We start from the raw sequence: 9,175 nt of genomic DNA, 5'->3' as shown, positions 1-9,175 counted from the left end.
TGGACATCACAACTCTAACAAATTTTTACGGATAACTACGGAATCAATTTATTTGTTTTAAAAAAAATTACTTAAAAACAAATAAACAATCTCGTTCCATTAGCATGAACAGAACAGCTACTTAAGGCTAGCATCACTCCTACACTAAATGCATCACTCCTACGGTCTCGTTCCATGGACATTTTCTTGAAAAATTATTTAAATTGCCTTGCTTAGAAATACCTTGTAAAGTAACTAAATGAGTGAGTAATAAATAAACAATGTGTCAATGAATACATTGCTAACAATCTCCAATATTTGCATAAATATTTTAGTCCCCGAAATATTTTGCAGGAGAGGTGAATGTAGAACTCATCTAAATGACTATAACCTAGTTACCGTGATTTCTGATCATTACTTAACAAAATAAAATTTAATTCCATACGCAAAGTGTTTCATAGTTACCGTGATATATCTTGCATATATGATCAGAGTGATCTTTCTTGAATTTCTTACCACACGAGTAGGAGAAGAAACAACCACACCTGAAAAGAAAAGGAAAAAAGAGTCATTATAGCTCATGTTTCATCAATCAATATAATGTAATAATTATGAATTAGAGAATTATATAGATTTATTGGTTAAAATTTATAAAAATGATGAACCTGCAGATAATGTAATCGCATACCAAAGTTTTATCGACGTGGATAAAACATCTCGGACATTTCTGCCAAATTTCACTTTTAGCCAACTGCACTGATTTCTTATCAAGTTGTTTTTCACCTAGAACCTTTTTCGACTTCTGAAATTGACGGCATTTCATATCTGCATGTCATGGAACTTCACATTGTGCACAAAATAGCCTATGACAAGAAGGATGTTCACAACTTGTAACACCCTTTATCTCGTCATTCACCAACAGAAGAGAACAATTCTTATAAGGACACTGAATTTTTTGCCTCAGAGCAATAGAAGACCCATAAATTGCAGACCACTAGAACAATCCTTTCTTTCGACTCCCAATCTTTCCTTTTACAATCTTTCCCCTTATATTATTTCCTTCAACTTTCTTTTACCAGCCGAACATAGTGTAAATGCCTGAGTTTCAATTTGATTTTTTGTTTCACGAAAAAATTCATGAATTGTACTCCAAACCAGTAGTTAATTCATTCAGATACAATTCTCGGACCTCTTGATCATGTATATAGAACCATTTCTCATCAATATGAACAATGTTGTTTTTTTTGAAATATATGAACGATGTTATACAGCCCTATAAAAGTTAGTTCATATGACAAGCTAGCACCATCAAACATTGATATATAAAATTTCAATCTACCTCTTTTCTTCTCTTCCTTTAAAAAAGGCTTTATAGCATTTGAATGTCTTTGTATGCCGATATTATAGCATTTCACATTCGCTGCAAAAGAAAGGTCTCTACTCTCTAATAGTTGTGTCCTATGATGCAAAGGAACTTCACAAATTCGATCACAAGAAAGTTGAACCCTCTTACGACCTCAATTTTTTGTCCTTTTACGACAAACATGCATGCCGCTATTTTTTCCTTGTCTCCAAATACGTTGAACAGTACTTTTTTAAACCAAAAATTGTGATGCCACCATTTGAAGCACCCCATTTATGATTTTTCCTTCAACTCACTTATTCAAATGAGCATAATATGTCGTGACTCAATCAGCATCGCACACAAAATTTCTTGTTGGTGATACTGAAACTTGCAAATTTGACACATCATCAACACTATTTTCTTATGTAAAAGTAAAATATTTAATATTTGAAACTAATGTATTCCATACCCAAAAAATATTATGTATTCAAGTAAATTATTCAAATTATAATAAGACCTTTTTCCCTTAAAAAAAAGACTTTTTTAAAATAGACAATAAACAAGACCTTTTTTTGGAAGTCTAGCTAAAGAGGTTAAGCTAAATGTCATTGAAATAAGTTTAAGTGGTTAATGAGCTCAATTAATTGAATCTTTCGAGAGAACCAGAGTTGAATCTCTGAGTGAAACATTTTTTGTCAATCCATTCTTACCTCATAATCAAACTACGAACTCCATTCTCCTAGAAATCGGATGATCAAAAAAACAAATAAACAAGCGCTTTTTATACTTACTAAACTAGTCTACGTAAATAAATATTAATAATATTTTTAATTTTATTATTAAATTCGACTTTGTACTTTAAGTTAATAATAAATTTGCTAACATTTTCAATAATTTAAGCATATTAATTTACACCATTTTTTGGTATATTCGAAGATGTTTTAATAAAATGGGATTCAAATAAGATGTCTTATAGAGCAAGACTTTTTTAAAAATTATGTTAATTATCAAAATATATTTGAATTTAATTGACATATAAGTTAGTTAGTCTATTTAAAGATACACCATACATTATTATAAGAAAAACTTTGCATTTTAGATTCATTCAATTAATATAATGATGTATATGGTCTTTGTTATAGACAACATACATCATTTAATGAATGAATCTAAAATGCAAAGTTTTGCTTATAATAGTGACCGGAGGGTGTATTTTTTATCCGTCAACTTGAGACCAAAACTAAAAACTGTGAATAGCTTTGTAACAAAACTTGCATACACCGCGATATTCCAACTTAATGTGTCTGCTACAACATCCGCTTTTTCTAGATGATAGGTCATACCAAAGTCATAATCCTTTATAAATTTGATCAATCTTCGCAGTCTCGTGTTAATTCAAATTCTTTCGACCGGATAAATACCGCAAACTTTTATGATCTATGAACACTTTGAATCTTGTTTCTATGAACACTTTGAGTGTAAATTGCTTCTAACTCCAAATTATAGGTGGGGTAATTATGCTCATGTATCTTCAACAGCCTTGATGCATAAGCAACTACCTCACCATCATACTTCTAAATAACTCCAAAAACCTTCTTTAAAAACAGTATTGCTAATTGATTGGTGCTTTTGCAAGAGAAAAAATTACATAAAAAATGTTTTGCTCCTACACATTCACATTCCATGAACAGCTACTTCTAAGGATAAAAGTATAAAACCATCTTATTTAGACAACAAAACAATTTTGCAGTGCTTAACGTATGTGTTATATATCCTTTTCAGGCCTTTATAACTTCAAATTACTCATTGTGATAACTTAAAAACTTGAAGTTCAATTGCACTATAGTCTGTTTCACTATAGTCTAAAACTCTGTTTCACGTAGAATAGAGGACAAAAGGTACTTTTAAACATAAAATTAAATAAGATACATATTACTTTTTCAGAATTTTATTCAAATAGAGCATCACTTCATTTTTTTTAAATCCCTGCAGACACCCATTAGGTTTCAATGAAATACAGCTTTATTCGCTACTCTCTCCATCCCTTATTAGAGGAGTAGTAGTACTTTATAAAAAAGCGAGTATTAAGAAAAATTATTGGAGTAATAAAATTGTCTCAAATGTGTGTGACTATCATTAAATTACCCTTTGTTAAAGATAAATTTAATGTTGTGTTGAAAATTAAGTAGGCTAAAGTGCAACTTTGACCCCTTATCTTTCAAAAAGTTGCGATTTTGGCCCCCTAACTTTGAAAACTACAATTTTGCCCCCCTAACTTTGAAAACTGCTGAAAGGGCGACACGTGTCCAAAAAAATGGGCCATTTTGAAAAGATAAGGGGTCATAATCGCAACATTTTGAAAATATAAGGGGTCAAAAGACCTATTTCCCTTATGTTAGGGGGTTAAAAGAGCATATTTCCCTAAACATGGGGGGGCCAAAATTGTAGTTTTCAAAGTTAGGGGGCCAAAATCGCAACTTTTTGAAAGATAGGGGGCCAAAGTTGCACTTTAGCCAGTTAAGTAATATAACATATGAGGGAACAAGAAAACCTAAAATATTTGTAAGTAATGGAAAGTTTTAGTCCATTTGCTCAAGCTTTTAAACAGTGTACCTCCACACACTATAACACAAACTAACTCTCGTTATATTTCAACACTCAAATTGAGCTTGTGCGATAGTGATAATCCAACAGTTAATCTCCCAAAATTTAAAAGAAGGGATCACAAAATAAATCAGGTCGCCGCTAAGCACATAAAAATTAGAGAAACATAAAAATAACTGAAGTACCGAAGAATAGGTTCAATAATCGACATGTCTGATTTTGGCAACTAATATGAAAGAAAGCAAAAAAATTGACACCCATTGAAAATTATACAACCCTGGATTTATCCATCCAAAAATTTCTTGATAAGAAAGATTGTGAAAGATCAAGTAGGGTTTGTAAACTATCTGAGATGCCGAAAGAATACACTTGTTCCTGAATTCTCTATACCGGTATAGCTGCATCCACTTGTAGATAACATATCCACACAAACAAAAAAAAAAGCTTCTATTCCAAGTCTTGAGCTCATGTTATTGAAAGTATCATGATAAAAAATAAAGCACCGAACAATAAAACTATTGTAAACACCGCACAAGCGTCATCCTGCCCTCTGGATGATCGGACCACATTTTAAAATAAAATTAGTCAGTTCTTTGTGGCTTATCTTCAATGCCATCTTATAAAACACGTAGTCATATTTGAAGAAAAATTCTTTGACAAATAAACTTGTAAAAACATTTTAATTGTGCCTTTAACTTAAAAAATGATTTCAAATCTTTTTCATATAACACTTATTGTAAACAAAGTGATTTTTGTTAGAGTGAATATGTGTGTAGTTTTGTTGGTGTGGTATTAGGATTACATGCATTCTTATATGCCTTATTTTTAATTTAATATGCAAAGAGTTTCGTACAATCGTTTTGTGTTAACGGTGAAGTGTTATTGGTGGTCGTAACACAAACATTGGGGTGGTCTCGTTTTTGATTTGTTTTTAAGGTGGTGATTTTGTATTTTGAGATCCGGGGGTTGATGAGGGTGTTGGTCATAAAGGTTGAGGGTGTTGATGAGGGAGAGGCATAACCGTGCGTCAATTGGTGGTGATGTGATTTTGTTGGGTGTCAGTTGTTTGTGTCTAGAATCTCGTTTTATTTTGGTTATAAATTGGATTATGTGGTGATCTCGCATCTCTTCGTCGCTGCTTACACGTGTTAGTTTTGGGTCGTTTCTATGTTGGTTTGTGACTTAATTTGGGTGGTTCATGAATGGGTTGTTATTTGATTATGCTTGCGCTATTGTTCCACATGTTTATACTAACTTGAGATTTGTCTTCTGGATTCTGGTGGGCCGAACTCTTTTGCTTCAAGATCGAAAGTTAGCATCTAGTTCCAAGTTATTGGGATGGTTAAGGTGTCTTCTCTAAAGGTCCAGGAGTTGAGAGGAACCTTAGTGATTTGTTTTTGGATTATGGTGGGCCAATTGCTTTTGATTCGAGATCGGGAGTAAAGTTTGTTGACTCAAGTTTTTTGGCTTGTTTTGGTGTCATCTCCGACAAACCAAGAATTGATTGGTAATGGAATCCGAATGAGTACTGGAGTTTGGCTCGGTTGTGGTGATGAGAATGTGAAGTATTGTTGTTAGGGGTTTCAGTGGGTGTGATGGTTTTTTGGAGCGGATTTGGTGTGAGAAGCGGACGATAGGTATTTGGATTTTGTTTTTGTGCCCATTCATGATGGAGTGTGATGTTTTGGCTCAACTTTTGATTTATGTTGGTTTGTGGGGTGTTTTAGCTTGATTTGGCTTTGGAGGTTTGCTTTATATTGGTGTTTAAGATGTCCTGTGTATGCATTTTCTTTCGGGGGGTTCCGCCTATATATGGCGTTATTAACAAATTTTGCCGTTCAAAACAAAAAAAAAATGTCTTTCATAGATTACTAATAATAAACAAAGTGTTTTTAAATAGATTGAGGTATATGTGTAATTTTGTTGGTACGTTTTAGAATTACATGCCTTCTTTTATGCCTTATTTCTAATTCCATATGCAAATAGTTTCATATAGTACCTTGGATTTTGATTGCAAGTATGACTCCAATTCCAATCCCTGCCACATATGTAGCAGAAGTGACAGCCACACCTGAAAAGAAACAGCATTGAGTCGTTTTAAATATTTTTTCATCAATACAATGTAAAATTAATTATACTTAAAATTAGTGAAATTAATGATTAAGGATAAGCTAGAGAAGGTAAGATATAATTATAAAATAGAACCTGCATCTCATGTGTTCACATCCAGTAGTTCTCTGTACATGCATAGAGCATTTTGGACATCTCTTCCACTTTTTTCTTTTAGCCAACTCCAAAAACTTCCTATCGGATTGATTTAAGCCTTGACCTATTTCCGACTTCTGAAATTCTTGACAATTCATATTTGCGTGCCATGGAACTTTACATTGTGCACAGAATAACCTATGACAAGAAGGGCATTCACAACTTGTAACAGCACTTGCTTCGTCATTCACCAATAAAAGAGAACAATTCTTATAAGGGCAGTAAATTTTTTCCTTCAAAGCAATGGAAGCCTCGCAGTTTGCAGATTCCCAATCAACAATGAATTTTTTAGGTAAAATAGATTGCAAATGTTCTGGTTTCAATTCAACAGAACATTCTGGATCCGGACACTTCATTTTCACCACTTTTTCTTTTCTTTGAACCTTCACATACTTGGATATGCACTTAGTGCAGAAGGGGTGATTGCATGAACCAGTTGTGAATATTTTAGAGTCTATTACAGAATCAAAGCATATACCACAACAGATTTTTGAGGATTGACCTTGTTCAATAACTGTCTTTGTTTTGTTTTTATCTTTTTCTGGTTTGATCTGTATCTGTTGGTTGGTCCTAGTGGTTGCTTGCTTGATGAGTTTTGAAAGAGATTTGGTCTTCATTGTGTTTTGAGATCCTTTTGTTGAAAGAAGTTGAAGTTGCTTTCATTGGCTTCTTCTTTTCATCAACATGGTGGAAATCGGAGGTGACATGGGAGGACTGCGTTAGGGTTTTGTTTTTGGGGAACTGAGTTAGGTTTTATTTGTCCGAGGCATCCTAGGTTTTGTTGTTCTTTTTTTAAGGATACATACTACTCTTCTTTTTTACGAGTAGGTATTTTTTGAGGAATTTTTCTAATTACACTTAATGAGTCAATAATTTAGTGTTTTTAATATATTATTTGAGTCCATTTTATTTAGATTTTATGTGTTTTTTATTTGCTTTCTCGGACTATTTTACTACAATTGCAAGTTATTTAATTTCAGGAACAAATATACAATTGCAAGTTATTTAATTTCAGGAACAAATATGATGAAAGATTGAATTTTGGAGCAAAAGAAAGGGTTTTGAGCATGATTAAAGGATAAAAGGATCTAAAATATAACTTGGAGCAGATTGAAGACAAAAATATGAAGATCTTGCAAAAATGACAATCCCCTTTTTGTTGTTTTGCTTCAAAGACTTGACACCTGGGAAGATTTAGTGTAATTTTATATATGTTGATTTGGTGAATATTTATGTGCTGATTTGATGCATATTTATGTGTAGATTTGGTGCATATTTATTTGCAGTTTAGTACAATTATATGTTCTGATTTGGTGTAAATTTATATGCCGATTTAGTACAAATCTATGTCCCGATTTAGTGCAATTTTATGCTGCTCCCTTAGCTATAAATAGAGTAGCCATCAGACTTGTATATTCATCTTTTGTTCGGTGAAATAATAAGTGACAATTGTTTCTTTGAATAAAAGTTCATCTTTATTTTCTTGTTATTTATTTTATGTTCTTCTTCTTCTCTATGTTTACAATGAATGTGAGTGAGTAGACTCTTCTTGTCTTGGGATTATTGGATAAGTCTAATGACATAATCCTAATCAAACCAAGCCTCGAACCCTACTTTTATATAAATCTACTTTCTAATCTAATTTCACTGTTATTTACAGGGACTAAAACCACTAATCAAACCAAGCCTCGAACCCTAATTTTATATAAATAATGGATTGTTTTTAGTTGATCCAAATTATTATTTATAAAGATATATATTTATACATTGGTAAACAAGTTTGATAGAAAATATAATATGACTAAAAATTGTTAGTTTTTTATTTGTTTAGATCGCTTTACAGTTTGAGAATTTTTTTCCCACCCTTCACTCCTCTCGCGCCCTTCAAAATTCTCATTTCACTTTGTTGGCATTATATAATCTGAAACGATTTTTTATATCTTTGGATTATAGTATCCGAAATCATATAGAACATAAAGTGCCAGAAAATCTACATTTAAATCACATTCTACCTCAACAGCAACAACAACTTGATTCAACCACTGCAATTTCAATAACATAATTCAAGGTAAATTCAACAACATAATACAAATAATAATGGCAACAACATAATTAAATACAAACAAGATTATGGATGAGCAAAACTAGTTTATTTATCGGATTCATCCATGCACCTGCGATTTCTTCTTATGTCTTGGGTCGAATCAAACTTTCTCAAATAGCATGAATAGATATTACCAAGGTAGCTTCTAACTTGGTCGGTGTCCCTTCAAACTATATTGACCAAATATAGAGAATGTGGTTTTCACGTCATCGTCATTCTGGTGTTTCGTCAAGGTGAATTGAACACTTCTATATAAGTCAATCGACGGACAATGATACTCAACATTGGACACCCTTCTTGTATCTTTGTGATTGAGACGATTATTAATTTGATCTAGTTGATCCTTCATGTCGAACAGTTTGAAATCGACACGAACCCTAAATAGATTGAGTTTTCCCTGCTATCGAAAACTATAATGTTGTGGACCACATAATTGTAGATACATTGTGGACTAAAAAAAATCATATGTCTAACTAGTTCGGATTACATAATCCAAACTAATATTTTATAGGTTTGATTTATAGAATTTGAACCAAGTATACACGGTCTTTTGCAAAGTTCTTGAACTTGCCTCCATGTTTTCTAAACATAATATGATAAATTAAGTAGAACACAATATTATCTAAAACGTAATAACCACGTGTTAACACATAATATTATCCTAAAAAACTTATTCAAATATAATCCAAATGAGATAAACTATTAAGCAAATGATAGCCACAAAACCAACTATTTGGCCAATTAATCTTAAAAATGATGTATAAATGTCTAATATCTGAAGTCACTCAAAGGTTTGCCTTCCGGCAGCGCTGCATCCTTGTATTAAATTTTAAAAATGGGAAATGAGTGAAAATGTGTATATGTTGTTATGGACGTAT

The 9,175-nt window shown here is 32.3% G+C and overlaps 1 pseudogene; it reads right to left on the bottom strand.

The window, feature by feature from the left end:
- Window positions 1–412: 412 nt before the first annotated feature.
- Window positions 413–8,874, bottom strand: LOC146938912 (E3 ubiquitin-protein ligase RSL1-like; annotated as a pseudogene).
- Between the last annotated feature and the right edge of the window lie 301 nt (window positions 8,875–9,175).

The sequence above is a fragment of the Medicago sativa genome, chromosome 3 (assembly GCF_051527215.1).
Source record: "Medicago sativa cultivar Bolivia chromosome 3, Bolivia_mono, whole genome shotgun sequence".
NCBI classification, from domain to species: Eukaryota; Viridiplantae; Streptophyta; class Magnoliopsida; order Fabales; family Fabaceae; genus Medicago; species Medicago sativa.
This window is presented reverse-complemented; position numbering and strand designations above follow the sequence as displayed.